General features: G+C 35.9%; 1 pseudogene; it reads left to right on the forward strand.

Annotated features, from left to right (window-relative positions):
• The first annotated feature begins 298 nt into the window (after positions 1-298).
• On the forward strand, positions 299-1403 carry LOC143686981 (nucleosome assembly protein 1-like 1 pseudogene; annotated as a pseudogene).
• The last annotated feature ends 17325 nt before the right edge of the window (positions 1404-18728 follow it).

The following is an 18728-nucleotide window of genomic DNA, read 5'->3' on the forward strand; positions in this document are numbered from 1 at the left end:
AATAAATACATTAAGTATTTTGATTTGTTGAATGCGCATATATATGAGGTGGAATAAAGGGATAAATGAGTTACTTGTTGTAGGGATATTTTTGGTTTAGTTTATCCATATGGAGCTTCACATTGTGGCTTTTGAACAATAATGATTTAAAAATATATATTCAGACCTTGGCATTAAAAATAATTAGGTCTTGCTTTTTTAGTGCCATCTGTTGGCAACGTGACCTCCTGTTCCTCCCTACCTGTGCAGCTCTCCCTTCTTGACTCCATACTAGATGTCAATATTTGGAGTTTACAACATGGCAGATATTGACAACAAAAAAACAGTCTGAACTTGATGAAGAGCTGGATGGTGTTGAAGAAGCAGAAGAAGAAAGAAAAACCAAAGCACATCAGCTGACTGTTCAAATGATGCAAAATCCTCAGATTCTTGCAGCCCTTCAAGAAAGACTTGATGGTCTGGTAGAAACACCAACAGGATATATTGAAAACTTGGCTGGGGTAGTTAAAAGATGAGTGAATGTCCTCAAAAACCTTCAGGTTAACTGTGCAAAGAAGCCAAATTCTTTGAGGAAGTTTATGATCTCGAAAGAAACTTTTCTGTTCTCTATCAGTCCCTATTTGATAAGCAATTTGAGATCATCAATGCAATTTTATGAACATATGGAAGAAGAATGTGAAAACAGATGAGGAAGATGAAATTTTCTTTGGAGCTGAAGGAAAAGGCCACACTTGAAGATGGGAAAAAGCATGAAGAAAAAGAAGACCCCAAAGGAATTCCTGAATTTTGGTTGACCGTTTTTAAAAATGTTGACTTGCTCAGAATCTATTCTGAAGCACTTGAAGAATATTAAAGTGAAGTTCTCATATACTGGTCAGCCTATGAGTTTTGTCTTAAAATTTCACTTTGAACCCAATGAGCACTTCACAAATGAAGTGTTGACAAAGACGTACAGCATGAGGTCAGAGGCAGATGATTCTGATCCCCCTTTCTTCTGAGGGACAAGAAATTATGGGTTGTACAGGGCATCAGATAGATTGGAAAAAAGAAAGAATGTCACCTTGAAAACCATTAAGAAGAAACAGAACACCAGGGACATGGGACAGTTCGTACTGTGACTAAAACCATCTCCAATTACTCTTTCTTTAAATTTTTTGCTCCTCCTGAAGTTTCTGAGAGTAGAGATCTAGATGCTGCTGCTGAAGCCATCCTTGCTGCAGACTTTGAAATTGGTCACTTTTTACATGAGCATATAATCTCAAGATCAGTGTATATTTTATTGGAGAAACAATTAAAGATGATGATGATGATTTTCATGGAGAAGGTGAAGAAGCAGATGAGGAAAATGATCCAGACAATGACCCTAAGAGGAACAAAATCCAGCAGAGTGCAAGCAGGAGTGAAGCAGTATGGCTAACTTCTGCTTCTTTGGGAGGAATGAATTTGCATCATTTGACAAACCTATTTCAAGTTGTTCATTGTTTGTTTGTTTGCTTCTTTTGTTTTTGCAGCTTAAAATAAAAATGTCAAGTACAATCTTAGTTTTCACAAGACAATGTTTCAATTTTGTATTAATTAAGGTAGAGGCAGAGGGCTAGTTGGAATGATCATAACCAGTTTTTTACCATGTTATTGAAGAAAAGCATACCAACTTTGGAAGATGGCACCACATCTAATAAATTAGTTTTTTTTAAAAAAACACACAGAACTTTAAATGATATAATTCAGATTAAAAAGTTAAATTTCATTTCCTTTGTCAAAACTAGAGGATGCCGCAAGTCTCTGATTTATTCTTATTGCTAGTATGAGTATGTCATCTACCCATTTTTCTGTTCACTGTGTATCAAAATGGGTTATCGTTTACTCAATTGCCTCACAGATGTGTTGAGACATAAGAAATTTTGTGAAATGTTTGCTCAGTCTCATTGAAAGCTCAAAGATTTGGTGGTGATAGTTCAGCATCTTATTTATACCAGGGTTTGATAATTCTTAACTGGAAAACAAAAGCTAAGTACTTCTTACTGGATCTGGATAGGCAGATTTTCCTGTAGCTCTTATTATAATGGAAATGAGTGGATGAGCAACTATGTTAAAGGCCCAAGGATATTTTTCAGATATTTTACATGACCATATTGTAGTAATCCTAATTTTAGTCATGAGACTGAAGTGGAAATAAGACCATTTTTGAAAAATCTGCCATTAAATCTGAGAGCAGAGCCACACTTTAAATACCTCAGGATAATTACTGTTAATTTTTTGTGATGAATTTAAAACTTTGACAGAGTAGATTAATATAGAGGAAGGAAGGCCAAGAGTTTCTGCTTTTAATAAAATTACAGTGGCTAATTCTTAGAGGTTTCCTTTTTGAAATATTTTGTATTGAAATCTTGTAATGTGAATGCACTTCTCTGTTGTATAGTATTATTCTAATGTACTTTTCTGTTGTATAGTATTATTCATTTCTGAGATTTGAATTAACTACTGGAAATCTTCAACCAATTCCAATAGTGTATAGGGAAAAAGAATGTCATGAAAACACCTTTTTTTCAACGTTTTAATTATCAAAATGATTTTGGTTGCAGATTAGACATCTGTGTTGATTTTTAAAGGTGTTGTGTGCGTTATGTGTGTGTGCATGTATGTGCTCTTAGCTCTCATCCTCATATATTTTACTGTACATACACATTTTTAATCTGAAGATAAAATCCTATTTTTAAATACACTTAAGAAGAAGTGCAAAACCACAACTTTTAGTTTCAAGTGATATCAGTATTCATCTATGCCCTTTCTCCAACTCCAAGTGGCTCAATTTCATTCTAGAAATTTGAAACACAATGTAATTTCAAATCCTTAAAAAAATTTGGATTTTATTATATAAATAAATAGGTCTTCAGACCTTGTTTAAGATTTCTGTTACATTATCTCACTTATAGAGAACTTGAATTGTTTTTTGTTTTATAACTAGCATGGCTCATAGTTTAAATGTTTGAAATTTGCCATAAAAACAAAGTCAAAAGTTTTAATCAAAAGTGTAATCTAATTATTCTAACTTTAATGGTTTGGTCAACTATAAATGGCCCATAAATCCTTTTTTTTCTCTTTTCTTTTCCTTTCTTTCCTTCCTTCCTTCCCTCCCTCACTCCTTCCCTCTTTCCTCCATCCCTCCTTTCCTTCTTTCCTAGTTTTTAGTATGTTAGGCTCTTAAGTAGTTATCTGGTATTAAATATTTGTGATCTAGGCCAGTAGCCTTTTTCAATCTCACAGGATCTTTTTTAATTAAACCATATCATTACCCCATGCCTATAATCCTATCATTGACATTTTATATACAAGACACCTTGCTAAAAAAAGGTCAAGCAGTGCAGTTATAAATGGAAAAGAGATTAAAAGAATTCTCAAGCCATGGTGTGATCTAACAGCAAGTTAAATATGGAGCAGTTCTTAGTAGACATGCCCAGTGGACAAGGAGAAATCCTCTGGGTATATGCCCAGTGGACAAGGAGAAATCCTCTGGGTAGATTTTAATGATTGGGGTGGTAAAACAAATGAAAATAATTTTTATGACAAAAATGAAAACTAAACATTTTTTTCATAGGCCACAGTAACTAATGTGAAAGTCTACCAAGAGGCTCGACTAGCCATAAGATGTTCAGGAAAATAATTGCAAAATGTATTCGTGGTGTTTCTATAATTGCTGTCTACAAATTCCTGTCTTTTTTTGCTCCAGTAAAGCTTACAATTGTCAGTCTAGTGTTAAGGTTAATTACCTCTAGAAGTAAAAAAAAAAAAAGTGTTGAAACTTAATATGCATCAATGAAAAAAAAGAAAGGAATACTAAAACTTTGAGTAAGGAAGAGGAAATGAGCAAATGCTATATTACTAAAAATTCTATTTTAGTACCTATATATTGAATAGTCATTACGGTGATTGGAAGGTAAATACATTCACAGAAGAAGTGACTTACATTCTTTTCATCAGAACATTAAGCAGAAACTGAAAACGAGTTTTCCCCTCTTAATATTCTCCAGCTGGCATGTTATGACTAAAACTTGCTGAAACCATGCTACACTGTGATGCATTTAATGGTGTACATGGGTACAACTAAACAATACATTACTTGTAATGTCTGAAATAACCTAGCAAAGCATGGTACTCAAGTGTTGAAATACCACCATCTATTTCTCAGAGGTTGCTTAGTTATACCCAAGAGGCCAACCTTCTCTGAAAAGCCTTTACTGCTAATTTCTTTCTGTCACTTTTATATAGTCCAATAATAAAAGGATTCCCTTTCATCCCTATGTCATCAGAATGGCATTATTTAGATGTTAATGCTGGAGGAAAAGGAGTTGACACAGGAGCTTTAATCATAAGATTTATGTTTTCATGTTTCTTTAGTGATGGTGTTTATAAACAGTCTACTTGGTTGCCATCACATATCCCTTTATTTAAAAAATAATAATAATAATGATAATAAAACTAGAACTTTAACTAACTTCAGTTAAATACCTTTTTCTGTTACCCAGGCCTTTGGTTTCTGGGCTGAATCTTTGTTGGTGTTAAATAAAAAGGTTAATATTTCCAGTTTCCTTCAGCTATTATAAGATTGCTGGCAGTGGCTGAACTGTCAGGATCCAAAAGGCCATCTCTGTCCAAAATAACTGGACACTGTGTTTGAGAAATGTGATAGTTGACAGGCTGACATTATGAGGCTGTGACCTGATCTGTGTCCCAAGTTCAAATGAGCTATCAGTCCAGACAATAAGAGCAGCTTCTCCACATGGAAACCTAGGGGTTATTTTGTTTGTTTACTTGTTTAGTGGAAAAATAGTTTAATTTAGTAGAGCTAGTTACTTCTTTAAAAATCACACAGCTCAAACAAGTTGATTGAGCCCACTTGGTTATTTTCAACATGTTTGTTGGAATTCATTTTTCAAATTTTCAAATAACTTACTCTTCTTAATAAAAGGCAGAAATGTTCAGTTAATCAAATGGTTGCTTTTTTTCTGAATAAAAACTCAACTAATTTTCTGAAATGAAATAAATAACTAGTTTTTTTGTCACTGATTAGGTTGGTTATTGGCATGCAAAATATGTTTTATTTTTTTCTGATATTAGGCAAAATGAATCAAGCCAATCAAAACAAAGTGGATATTTGATGAATGGTATTTTTTAGTTTATTTTCTTAATAGATTAACCTGTCAAATAGTTGAAACTATACATAATAGGGAGAAATATGAAAAATAATCTGAATTCTTTTAAATTATTAATTTAATTATTAAAAAGTATTAAATTATACTCTGTACAAAGCAGTTCTTTTCAATGGCACTTTTATTATTGGTATTATTATTGACATGTTGAAGTTATGGAAACTTAGATTCAGGGAGGTTATATAATTTGCCTAAGATCATATAAATAGTAAGTTGGTTTGTTTCTAAACTCATGTTTTCCCACTTAAAATACACTATTATCAGGCAGAGTGATATTAAAAATAATTGATTTACTGAATTTCTCCATATTTACCATGTTGTCTAAATACAAAAGACAAAGCTTTATTGTTTTTTTGTCTATAGACCAATAAAATAAACAATAGACTATCAAATGTTGCTATTTGATATATATGCTATAAGTATATTCAAGGAGTTTTGCTTATAACAAAAACACTTCAATTCTTATTCTAATGAACAGACACTAATTTAGATGCTGAAAACATCAGTCTCATACAAAGCAATGTTTGAAGTTTTTGAAATTCTAAAATATAATCTTAATATTTACCTATGTGATGTCATTTACAAGTTCAACATAATTTAAAAGAATTAACATGAACTATATTTCTTATGAGTTATCTTTGAGGTTTGTCTTTTTTTTTTTTTCCTGCTTCATAAAAACCTAATTTTCCATGACTATAGCTACTCAGAAAAATGTGTTCACTGCTTGAAAAAAAGAATAAAGTATTGGTGATGTGGTAAATACACTAGGAGTTTGCTAGATGGTGCTGCAACATATATTTATAATACTTTACTAAATATTGATGTTTGAATAGGAAATAATCTTGGATTAGAAATATTCATACCTATATTGATATTTGAGGTCTTCTTATATTTGCACTATTTTTTTAGAAACAAAATTATGCTACCTTCTCAGCCCCAACCTTGTCTCTCATTTTAATTTAATTTGGCCAATATTTAACCAATTAATTTCACAGAATATTCATATTTATAGAGGATTTGAACATATAGACTGGGCCCAAGAGACAACTGCACAGCAACAAAGTTTAATCTCAAATACAATAGTTTTCAAAATAAAGGTAACTTTTGCATTGGTCAGAATAGTAGAGGAATATAATTAAAAATGAGATGAGTTCATTTTAAGTGTGCTAATTCATAACAAAGCCAACTATTTTAGAGCACTAAATAGTCTGCAAAGTAAAACTGTCCATTGTTTATTACTTTCTTCTCCTTAATAAATAAGAATTACTTCATTTTGAAAAAGAGAAAAATAAGTGCTTCATTTTCTCAAAGCAAGATTATTTTGTGCTGTCCACAAGGTGTACTGCACTAGTGTCATAAAATAATTATGGATTTCAATGGATAGTATTTAATCTTTAACTTTAATCATGTATTTTGTGCTGTTCAAGCTATGTTTAGACAATGTTCTGCGAAATTAAGTTACAGTTACAGAGAAATAATGGCCATTTAAAAGGGAAAAATGGGGAGGTCAGCCTGAGCTAATGTGAATTCACTGCAGACCTCTAAAACTTCAAAACCCTTGGCATCTATGCAACCTTGAAAAAAGAGAGAAAAACAATGAATTCCCACTTCCCAAGCTTGAAGTTCTCAGGGACAACCCTTAGAAAAGATTCTCAAATCAGATATAATCAAAAGACAACCAGATGTGCCAAAAAATTAAATAAAATATTAACTACATCTCAAGAAATATCTGCCTAGGAAACAAGATACAGTCTCCAAACATTCTATTGTATCTCACCTTATGAAATATATTCAAAATGCAATATTATTACATGATATGCATTCAATTCATAAACAAGTTACTACTTTATAGGTTGAAAGGACTATAAATGACATCACATAAGTAAATAATAGAATCATATTGTAGAATGCCAAAAACCTCAAACCGACTGCTGAATATGAGACAAATTTCAACACTTGAGGAAACTTAAACTGCTATTCCAGGACTTCCACTGCTTGTAAAATAGACTAGTTGTTATAACATTAACCCTTTTACTCAGTAAAATTAGAAAAGCTTGATAATTTTTAAAATATTGTTTGAAGTTATCAGAAAGTTCACAAGGGATTTGAGGGACAAGTTCCCAGGTTAAAGGAAAGTACAAAGAAATGAGCCTACAGTTGGCTCCTCTTTTCCCCTCCAGGCAATATGCTAATTCCTAAGCATCTGAGAAGCTGAGCAAAGGTTACAACAGACTCACAATTATAGGGAAATAAAAATTGGATTTCAGATACCAGAAAGAAAAAAAGTTAATTACCCTAGGATTTTACATAACTTGAAGGATTATCCTAGTAGTAGAACCATCTAAAATACCCTTAAAAATGAGAGTGAAATAAAGACATGCCCAGACAAAAACTTAAAGAATTATCATTTACAAGCTGGTACTAAAAGAAATACCAAAAGGAGATTCTTGGGAAGAAAGTTAAAAATCACAACTAAGCAAGGGAACATAGTAAAGAATGAAGGAAAGGGGACAAGCTAGGTATTAAAATGAAAATGAATATGCAAAGTAATATTAATGTCCTATGGGGTTTAAAATAAATGTATAAATCAAAAGACTGGAAAATTCATTTTTCAAAACAAATAGAAACCTATAGCACAAAGAACAAACTTTAATATATTGTAAAAGTCAATTAGGAGATTGGGGAAACCAGATTGGAATTTAAACTGTAACAAGGAATCTAACTGCATGACAGATTTATAACATAACCTCACTGAAGGCAGTAGAGGAAAAATGTGCTGACCTATGGGACTTTGGAAATGAATGGAAACTGTAAGACAAAGACTAAAGGAACTGTACATAGGCACAATACCCTATTTGATAAAGCTGTTTCATATGGAGTATGGTTAACAATTCTGATACCTCTGTACATGTATATTGGGACTGAGCAAATAAGCAAATAAATGATGGATAGTAGGATCCAGGTTTCTTACTTTTAGAGTGGGATATTACAGATAAACAAGGGTAGAAGGCTAAAATGAACCATGTGGTATTGGATGATAGTTCAAAATATTCATATGAACTGATGTTTACCTTAATAAAGGTACAAACAGTTATGTAAAGAAATAGTTATAGATGTATATAAATTTAGTATATATACATATACTCTTTTGCTTGTTCCACTGAGATGGCCTAAAAGTAACCCATTCCCTTGCTTGTTCCACTGAGATGGCCTAAAAGTAACCATGCTACAGTAGCAACAAGCATACCCAACACCAGTCCTTGGTTTCTTATATCTTTCTCCAATAATAGGAAATATATGTCTTTGAAGAAATGACTAATTCTAGGAACAGAGCAGGGAATATACAAGATGAGACTGTATCATCTTGTAGAACCAGAAAGTAAGGAAATCTTTAAAAAACAAAATAATGGAGGCACATCAAAGGGATACAGAAACCAAGTGGAAGAGCTCCCAATGGCCAAAGCTGGCACAATTTGAGCAAGAAAATAATGTAACACTGGATCATAATCTGAAGAATAAAATTAAGATCAATGAGTACATACTGATATAAATAAATAATTGCATGAATATTAAATGAAGAAGAATAGACAAATTTCCCATAGAATTCCAGAGAATTTATATAGATACTCCACTCTCAAAGAGGTGGAACATGACTCTCCACTCCTTAAGCATGGACCCTTCCTTCCAAAGGGTACAGTATGGAAAGGTTTAAGAAAAAAAAAAGATTTATTTTACAGTGGAGAAACATGACAAATATTACCTTAGTATGGTAAAAAAAAAAAAAAGGCTAACATCTTCAATGGCAATTCTTACTGATTGCATTTGCTTTACTTCTGTGATCTTTCTTCCAAAAACCCAAAACCCATGCATAATCTTGAGAAAAACATCAGGTAAACCCAGAGTGAAGAACATTCTACTAAATTGCCACAATTCAGAGGAGCCAAAAAAAACATGACAAGTCAACATAATGCAGGTCATGAATGGGATCCTGAAACACAAAGATGACTTTGGATCAAACCTAAGGAAATCTTTAAAAAGTATGTACTCTACAGTATTTAAAATAATTTATTAATTTAGGTTTGTCAGTGGTGACAAATTAGCATAGTAGTGTGAGATAGTAATATTAAGAGAAGACAAGCATGGTAATATTGTTTCATTTTTTCTATAAATCCAAAACTATTCTAAAAGAAAAAGTTTATTAAATATTCAAAAATATGTGCAATACTGGAAAACAATAGCACATAAGCTAATGGGGAGGACAGTAAATAGAGTCAAAGTTTTTAAAAATACTTGCCTTATCTGAGAAGGGTAACGGTACAAATTAATATTATACAATAAATCACACACTTAGAACCACCAAAAATGGGTATCTTAGCTTATCCATAGGCATATGTATTAGTTAGGGTTCTCTTGAGAAACAGAATCAACAGGGAACACTTGCAAATATAAAATTTATGAAAGTGTCTCACGTGACCGTAGGAACGCAGAGTCCAAAATCCACAGGGCAGGCTGTGAAGCCAATGACTTGGATGGCCTGGATGAACTCCACAGGAGAGGCTCACCAGCTGAAGCAGGAATGGGGCCTGTCTCCTCTGAGTCCTCCTTAAAAGGCTTCCCATGATTGCATTTAGCATCACTAATTGCAGAAGACACTCCCCTTTGGCTGATTACAAATGGAATCAGCTGTGGATGTAGCTGATGTGATCATGACCTAATCCTATGAAATGTCCTCATTGCAACAGACAGGCCAGCGCTTGCCCAATCAGATGAACAGGTACCACAACTTGGCCAAGTTGACACCTGTCCCTGACCATGACAGCATATTTAAATAAAGTATCCAAATAATCATTGTAAAACCTGTGTTTGCACAGTAAGTTTCATAAGCCAATTTAAAATTAAGGCAAGAAGGAAAAAATCTACAAATTCAGATAGCAGAGTTTATTAAATTCTAAGTATTAAGCTCTAACTTAAATACCAATTGATCAGCTGTCAAAACTGTAAATGTTCTCAAAATATCAAGTAGAAAGTTATTACAAATATCAACATTGCTACAGTAATGACCTATGTTACTAAACATTTTCTTGACTTGGGGAAAATATAAAGGTACAGATGTTTTTACAATTAATATGACTGTAGTTGGTGTGTGTGTGTATGTGTTTTCTTTAACCATTTTTTCGGTATAAAATATAACATATATATATTTATACAAAGCAAAGAAAGAAAAAATCAATAATTTTCAAAGCACACATAAACAAGCAGCTACAGAACAGGTCCCAGAGTTTATTATGTTCTACCACTCTCTCATCGCAGATTTTTCCTTCTAGCTGCTCCAAAACACTGGAGGCTTTACCAGAGTCATAATAGCAAAATCAGTATCTGTCCTTTTGTGTCTGAACTATTTCACTCAGCATTACAGCACATGAGGAGCTGCTCATCTTCATTGCCCAGAAGGGAGGTGTAAACTAAGATGACAATGAGATATCACTTCACAATATAAGAATGCCTGCTATTAAACAAGCAGGAAACTATAAGCATTAGAGAGTGTGCCAGTTTGAAAATGTTTGTGTACCCTAGAAAAGCCACAATTTAACAGTTTCTTCTAATCCCTAATCAGTACTGTCTGTATGTTGGAAACTTTGATTAGCTTATCTCCGTGGGATGTGACTCAATCAAATGTAGGTTTTAAACTTGATTAAATAGAGATGTGATACCAACCATTCAGGTGGGTCTTGATTGGTTTTACTGTGTTCTAGTTTGATAGCTGCTGGAACGCAACACACCAGAGACGGATTGGCTTTTTTTTTTTTTTTATTAATTAACAGAAAAAAAGAAATTAACCCAACATTTAGAAATCATACCATTCTACATATGCAATCAGTAATTCTTAACATCATCACATAGATGCATGATCATCATTTCTTAGTACATTTGCATCGGTTTAGAAGAACTAGCAACACAACAGAAAAAGATATAGAATGTTAATATAGAGAAAAAAAATAAAAGTAATAATAATAGTAAAAAAAAACAAAACCTATAACTCAGATGCAGCTTCATTCAGTGTTTTAACATGATTACTTTACAATTAGGTATTATTGTGCTGTAAATTTTTTAGTTTTTGTATCTAGTCCTGTTGCACAGTCTGTATCCCTTCAGCTCCAATTACCCATTATCTTACCCTGTTTCTAACTCCTGCTGGACTTTGTTACCAATGACATATTCCAAGTTTCTTCTCGAATGTCGGTTCACATCAGTGGGACCACACAGTATTTGTCTTTTAGTTTTTGGCTAGACTCACTCAGCATAATGTTCTCTAGGTTCATCCATGTTATTACATGCTTCATAAGTTTATTCTGTCTTAAAGCTGCATAATATTCCATCGTATGTATATACCACAGTTTGTTTAGCCACTCGTCTGTTGATGGACATTTTGGCTGTTTCCATCTCTTTGCAATTGTAAATAATGCTGTTATAAACATTGGTGTGCAAATGTCCGTTTGTGTCTTTGCCCTTAAGTCCTTTGAGTAGATACCCTGCAATGGTATTGCTGGGTCATATGGCAATTCTATATTCAGCTTTTTGAGGAACCGCCAAACTGCCTTCCACAGTGGTTGCACCATTTGACATTCCCACCAACAGTGGATAAGTGTGCCTCTTTCTCTGCATCCTCTCCAGCACTTGTCATTTTCTGTTTTGTTGATAATGGCCATTCTGGTGGGTGTGAGATGATATCTCATTGTGGTTTTGATTTGCATTTCTCTAATGGCTAGGGATATTGAGCATCTCTTCATGTGCCTTTTGGCCATTTGTATTTCCTCTTCTGATAGGTGTCTGTTCAAGTCTTTTTCCCATTTTGTAATTGGGTTGGCTGTCTTTTTGTTGTTCTTGAGTTGAACAATCTCTATAAATTCTGGATACTAGACCTTTATCTGATATGTCATTTCCAAATATTGTCTCCCATTGTGTAGGCTGTCTTTCTACTTTCTTTTTTTTTTTTTTTCTTTAAGCCAAAACATTTATTATCTTACAGTTTCTGTGGGTGAAGAATCTGGGCCCAGCTCAGATGTGTCTCTCACGAGGCTACAATCAGGGTGTTAGCCCAGGTGACTGCAGTGTTTCCTGAGGGCTTGATTGGGGAAGAATCTGCTTCCCAGTTCATTCAGTAGTTGCTGGAATGAGGACTGCAGCTCTTCGTGTGCTGGCCAGAGGTGTCCTCAGTTTCTTTTGCATGGGTCTGTCCAACATGACAGCTTGCTTCATCACAGCAAGTAAGCCAGGAAGGCAACAGAGAGTCTGCCAGTAAGATGGAAGTCATAGTCTTAAAAATTTTTTTGTTGCGGTAAAATTTACATACCTAAAATGTACCATTTTAATCATCTTAAACTGAACAATTCAGCGGTGTTAAGTACCAACTTGGTTCTATCACCAAGTAGATGTGATAGAACCATCTACTTTCTTGATGAAGTTCTTTGATGCACAATAGTGTTTAATTTTGAGAAGCTCCCATTTATTTATTTCCTTCTTCAGTGCTCTTGCTTTAGGTTTAAGGTCCATAAAACCGCCTCCAATTGTAAGATTCATAAGATATCTCCCAACATTTTCCTCTAACTGTTTTATGGTCTTAGGCCTAATGTTTAGATCTTTGATCCATTTTGAGTTAACTTTTGCATAGGGTGTGAGATACAGGTCCTCTTTCATTCTTTTGCATATGGATATCCAGTTCTCTAGGCACCATTTATTGAAGAGACTGTTCTGTCCCAGGTGAGTTGGCTTGACTGCCTTATCAAAGATCAAATGTCCATAGATGAGAGGGTCTATATCTGAGCACTCTATTCAATTCCATTGGTCGATATATCTATCTTTATGCCAATACCATGCTGTTTTGACCACTGTGGCTTCATAATATGCCTTAAAGTCCAGCAGTGCGAGACCTCCAGCTTCATTTTTTTTCCTCAAGATGTTTTTAACAATTCGGGGCATCCTGCCCTTCCAGATAAATTTGCTTATTGGTTTTTCTATTTCTGAAAAATAAGTTGTTGGGATTTTGATTGGTATTGCATTGAATCTGTAAATCAATTTAGGTAGGATTGACATCTTAACTATATTTAGTCTTCCAATCCATGAACACGGTATGCCCTTCCATCTATTTAGGTCTTCTGTGATTTCTTTTAGCAGTTTTTTGTAGTTTTCTTTATATAGTTTTTTGTCTCTTTAGTTAAATTTATTCCTAGGTATTTTATTCTTTTAGTTGCAATTGTAAATGGGATTCGTTTCTTGATTTCCCCCTCCGCTTGTTCATTGCTAGTGTATAGAAATGCTACAGATTTTTGAATGTTGATCTTGTAACCTGCTACTTTGCTGTACTCATTTATTAGCTCTAGGAGTTTTGTTGTGGATTTTTCCGGGTTTTCGATGTATAGTATCATATCGTCTGCAAACAGTGATAGTTTTACTTCTTCCTTTCCTATTTTGATGCCTTGTATTTCTTTTTCTTGTCTAATTGCTCTGACTAGAACCTCCAACACAATGTTGAATAATAGTGGTGATAGTGGACATCCTTGTCTTGTTCCTGATCTTAGGGGGAAAGTTTTCAATTTTTCCCCATTGAGGATGATATTAGCTGTGAGTTTTTCATATATTCCCTCTATCATTTTAAGGAAGTTCCCTTGTATTTCTATCTTTTGAAGTCTTTTCAACAGGAAAGGATTTTGAATCTTGTCAAATGCCTTCTCTGCATCAATTGAGATGATCATGTGATTTTTCTGCTTTGATTTGTTGATATGGTGTATTACATTAATTGATTTTCTTATGTTGAACCATCCTTGCATACCTGGGATGAATCCTATTTGGTCATGATGTATAATTCTTTCAATGTGTTGCTGGATTCGATTTGCTAGAATTTTGTTGAGGATTTTTGCATCTATATTCATTAGAGAGATTGGTCTGTAGTTTTCTTTTTTTGTAATATCTTTGCCTGGTTTTGGTATGAGGGTGATGTTGGCTTCATAGAATGAATTAGGTAGTTTTCCCTCCACTTCGATTTTTTTGAAGAGTTTGAGGAGAGTTGGTACTAATTCTTTCTGGAATGTTTGGTAGAATTCACATGTGAAGCCGTCTGGTCCTGGACTTTTCTTTTTAGGAAGCTTTTGAATGACTTATTCAATTTCTTTACTTGTGATTGGTTTGTTGAGGTCATCTATTTCTTCTTGAGTCAAAGTTAGTTGTTCATGTCTTTCCAGGAACCCATCCATTTCATCTAAATTGTTGTATTTATTAGCATAAAGTTGTTCATAGTATCCTGTTATTACCTGCTTTATTTCTGTGAGGTCAGTAGTTATGTCTCCTCTTCCATTTCTGATCTTATTTATTTGCATCCTCTCTCTTCTTCTTTTTGTCAATCTTGATAAGGGCCCATCAATCTTATTGATTTTCTCATAGAACCAACTTCTGGTCTTATTGATTTTCTCCATTGTTTCATGTTTTCAATTTCATTTATTTCTGCTCTAATCTTTGTTATTTCTTTCCTTTTGCTTGCTTTCTGATTAGTTTGCTGTTCTTTCTCCAGTTCTTCCAAGTGGACAGTTAATTCCTGCATTTTTGCCTTTTCTTCTTTTCTGATATAGGCATTTAGGGCAATAAATTTCCCTCTTAGCACTGCCTTTGCTGTGTCCCATAAGTTTTGATATGTTGTGTTTTCATTTTCATTCGCCTCGAGGTATTTACTAATTTCTCTTGCAATTTCTTCTTTGACCCACTCGTTGTTTAAGAGTGTGTTGTTGAGCCTCCACGTATTTGTGAATTTTCTGACACTCCGCCTATTATTGACTTCCAACTTCATTCCTTTATGATCTGAGAAAGTGTTGTGTATGATTTCAATATTTTTAAATTTGTTAAGACTTGCTTTGTGACCCAGCATATGGTCTATCTTTGAGAATGATCCATGAGCACTTGAGAAAAAGGTGTATCCTGCTGTTGTGGGATGTAATGTCCTATAAATGTCTGTTAAGTCTAGCTCATTTATAGTAATATTCAGATTCTCTATTTCTTTATTGATCCTCTGTCTAAATGTTCTGTCCATTGATGAGAGTGGTGAATTGAAGTCTCCAACTATTATGGTATATGTGTCTATTTCCCTTTTCAGTGTTTGTAGTGTATTCATCACGTATTTTGGGGCATTCTGGTTCGGTGCGTAAATATTTATGATTGTTATGTCTTCTTGTTTAATTGTTCCTTTTATTAGTATATAGTGTCCTTCTTTGTCTCTTTTAACTGTTTTACATTTGAAGTCTAATTTGTTGGATATTAGTATAGCCACTCCTGCTCTCTTCTGGTTGTTATTTGCATGAAATATCTTTTCCCAACCTTTCACTTTCAACCTATGTTTATCTTTGGGTCTTAGACGTGTTTCCTGTAGACAGCATATGGAAGGATCCTGTTTTTTGATCCATTCTGCCAGTCTATGTCTTTTGATTGGGGAATTCAGTCCATTAACCTTTATTGTTATTACTGTTTGGATAATATCTTCCTATAACATTTTGCCTTTTGTATTATATATATCATATCTGACTTTCCTTCTTTCTACACTCTTCTCCATACCTCTCTCTTCTTTCTTTTTGTATCTGACTCTAGTGCTCCCTTTAGTATTTCTTGCAGAGCTGGTCTCTTGGCCACAAATTCTCTCAGTGACTTTTTGTCTGAAAATATTTTAATTTCTCCCTCATTTTTGAAGGACAATTTTGCTAGATATAGGAGTCTTGGTTGGCAGTTTTTCTCTTTTAGTAATTTAAATATATCATCCCACTGTCTTCTAGCTTCCATGGTTTCTGCTGAGAAATCTACACATAGTCTTATTGGGTTTCCCTTGCATGTGATGGATTGTTTTTCTCTTGCTGCTTTCAAGATCCTCTCTTTCTCTTTGACCTCTGACATTCTAACTAGTAAGTGTCTTGAAGAACGCCTATTTGGGTCTAATCTCTTTGGGATGCACTGGACTTCTTGGATCTGTAATTTTAGGTCTTCCATAAGAGTTGGGAAATTTTCAGTGATAATTTCTTCCATTAGTTTTTCTCCTCCTTTTCCCTTCTCTTCTCCTTCTGGGACACCCACAACACGTATATTTGTGCGGTTCATATTGTCCATGAGTTCCCTGATTCCCTGTTCAAATTTTTCCATTCTTTTCCTGATAGTTTCTGTTTGTTTTTGAAATTCAGATGTTCCATCCTCCAAATCACTAATTCTATCTTCTGTCTCTTTAAATCTATCATTGTAGGTATCCATTGTTTTTTCCATCTTCTCTACTTTATCCTTCACTTCCATAAGTTCTGTGATTTGTTTTTTCAGTTTTTCTATTTCTTCTTTTTGTTCAGCCCATATCTTCTTCATGTCCTCCCTCAATTTATCGATTTTGTTTTTGAAGAGGTTTTCCATTTCTGTTCGTATATTCAGCATTAGTTGTCTCAGCTCCTGTATCTCATTTGAACTATTGGTTTGTTCCTTTGACTGGGCCATATTTTCAATTTTCTGAGCATGATCCGTTATCTTCTGCTGGCGTCTGGGCATTTAGTCAGATTTCCCTGGGTGTTGGACCCAAAAGGTTGAAAGATTTTTCTGTGAAATCTCTGGGTTCTGTTTTTCTTATCCTGCCCAGTAGGTGGTGCTTGTGGCACACGTTTGTCTGCAGGTCTCACCAGTAAAAGGTGCTGTGGGTCCTTTAACTTTGGAAAACTCTCGCCATGGGGGAGGTTCGCCAGCCGAAGCAGCTTGGAAGAGTGCCAGCTGGCCTGGGGGCCTGAACGCGGGGAGGGTTGCCAGCCGCCGCAGCCCATGAGAGCGCCCGTCCGAAATTCCTAGTCAGCCTGGGGTGCCTAGCATGGCGGGAGGGTGCCACCCGCCGCGGCCCGAGAGAGTGCACCATTCCCAGCCAGACCGGGGAGTCACATGTTTGGAAGGGCCCTCCCCCCCGGTCACTGTTCTCCGCGGCCTAGGGATTTCTGATCCAATTCTCTCAGTTGGTCCAGGGGGCCGTGCATGGTGGGGGCACCAGCCGCCACGGCTTGAGGGGACTGCCTGCCCAATTCTCCCAGCTGGCCCGGGAAGGACGAAGGGAGGGACTCCGGCCGCTTGCTGCCCCGCCCGGTGAAGCCCGCGCCCCTCGGCGATCTCACTGGAGCGGGTTCTCTCAGCCAGTCAGCCATTCCAGGATGGGGTACACTGTCTTTTTTATCTCTGTCGTGGCACCAGGAGCTGTTCTGTATCATTTCTACTCCCCTAGTAGCTGTTCTGGAGGAGGAAGTAAGATCCACGCATATTACTAAGCCACCATCTTCTCCGGAAGTCACGGATTGTCTTTTAACAAAAGGGGATTTATTTTGTTGGTTCTTCAGAGGAAAGGCAGCTAACTTTCCACTGAGGTTCTTTCTTACGTGGAAGGCACAAGATGGTGTCTGCTGGTCTTCTCTCCAGGCCCCTGGGTTCCAACAACTTTCCCCGGGGTGACTTCTTTCTGCATCTCCAAAGGCCTGGGCTGGCTGCTAGTGCTGAGATGAGGAATGCCATGCTGCTGCTTAGGCTGTGCTACGTTGCACTCTCTCATTTAAGCACCAGCCAATTAAGTCAAATGTCACTCATTACAGCAGACACGCCTCCTAGCTGACTGCAGATGTAATTGGCAACAGATGAGGTTCAGGTACCATTGTCTTATATCCGCAGCAACAAGACAAGGTACGCTCACCTGGCCAAGTTGACAACTGAATCTAACTAACACATGTCCACCTCTTGTCAACTTGGCAACTACTCACATCACCTTAAACAAGGTGCAAAAGATTCTCTTCTTGCTGTGGACCTGTGAATCTCAAAACAAATTGTCTGATGCCAAGATGCAAAGGAGGATATTCACAGGATATAGGTTTTCATGAACATAGGGAGAAATTGGAAGAATACAGATGTAAAACCTGCAGGGCAAACACCACTGGATTTCGAAATCTGAAAGTCATTCATCTTTTGGCTTTAGAAAGTGGCAGTCCCACCCTTTCTGAGGGCCTATGCAGTGGCCCACCTCTTTCCAAATCAACCTCAGGGAACATCAAGGAGACCACCTCTCGGCTCCACTCTCTCCAGGCATCAGGGCCACCCCTGGGCTCTCTGCCATTTCTGGGGCACACGCTCAAACCTTCCATGTGGTGGCAGCCAGGCTCTCCCAGTACCCCAGGGAGCATGCTCTGCCTTCTCCAAGGCCTGAGGCTACACAACTCTTCCACTGCAACAAGATGAGAGGCTCATCCTCACCCTTTAGGGTAAACTCACCCTTTCCATGTATATGGGTGGGTTCACTCTCCTGGCCAAGGTTTCTTGCCTTCAGACCCGAGCTTCCATGGTTCTCACTGTGCAAACTCCAATCTCTCCCTCTTGTGTCCTCCTTTGTCTAGATTGGCATTGGTTCCATTTACACCAACAGTCTCTTCATGCACCCCAGGACTTCTCCATCATTCTCTTCACAATTCCTCCAAATCCTTCCCTTTAGCCATC

The sequence above is a fragment of the Tamandua tetradactyla genome, chromosome 1 (genome assembly GCF_023851605.1).
Source record: "Tamandua tetradactyla isolate mTamTet1 chromosome 1, mTamTet1.pri, whole genome shotgun sequence".
NCBI classification, from domain to species: Eukaryota; Metazoa; Chordata; class Mammalia; order Pilosa; family Myrmecophagidae; genus Tamandua; species Tamandua tetradactyla.